This window comes from Morone saxatilis, unplaced genomic scaffold, assembly GCF_004916995.1.
Source record: "Morone saxatilis isolate NCDOM2014 unplaced genomic scaffold, NCSU_SB_2.0 Contig14, whole genome shotgun sequence".
NCBI classification, from domain to species: Eukaryota; Metazoa; Chordata; class Actinopteri; family Moronidae; genus Morone; species Morone saxatilis.
This window is the reverse complement of record NW_023339696.1, coordinates 1,382,412-1,382,642: the sequence shown is the minus strand read 5'-3', so window position 1 is coordinate 1,382,642 and position 231 is coordinate 1,382,412. Positions and strand designations below refer to the sequence as shown.

Below are 231 nucleotides of genomic sequence, written 5' to 3'. Positions count from 1 at the left end.
TAATGATTTTAAATTCAGATATCTTAATAAGGGAGCTTTTCCAAGCAAATATTCATATATGCGGTTGTTTAAATTGTTGCGATTAAATTAGCATATATTTCAGATTTTTCATATATTACTTTCTAGGGGTGTTTCAAATGTACTCTGATGACCAAACTGCAATCACATGCAAGACATAATAATAATAATAATAATAATAATAATAATAATAATAATAATAATACATTTACA

The 231-nt window shown here is 23.4% G+C and overlaps 1 protein-coding gene across 1 annotated transcript in view; it reads right to left on the bottom strand.

Annotated features, from left to right (window-relative positions):
- The window catches only part of aldh16a1 (aldehyde dehydrogenase 16 family, member A1), a gene marked incomplete in the record, with an annotated part of 14,362 nt that overhangs the window by 9,953 nt on the left and 4,178 nt on the right, over positions 1-231 (bottom strand).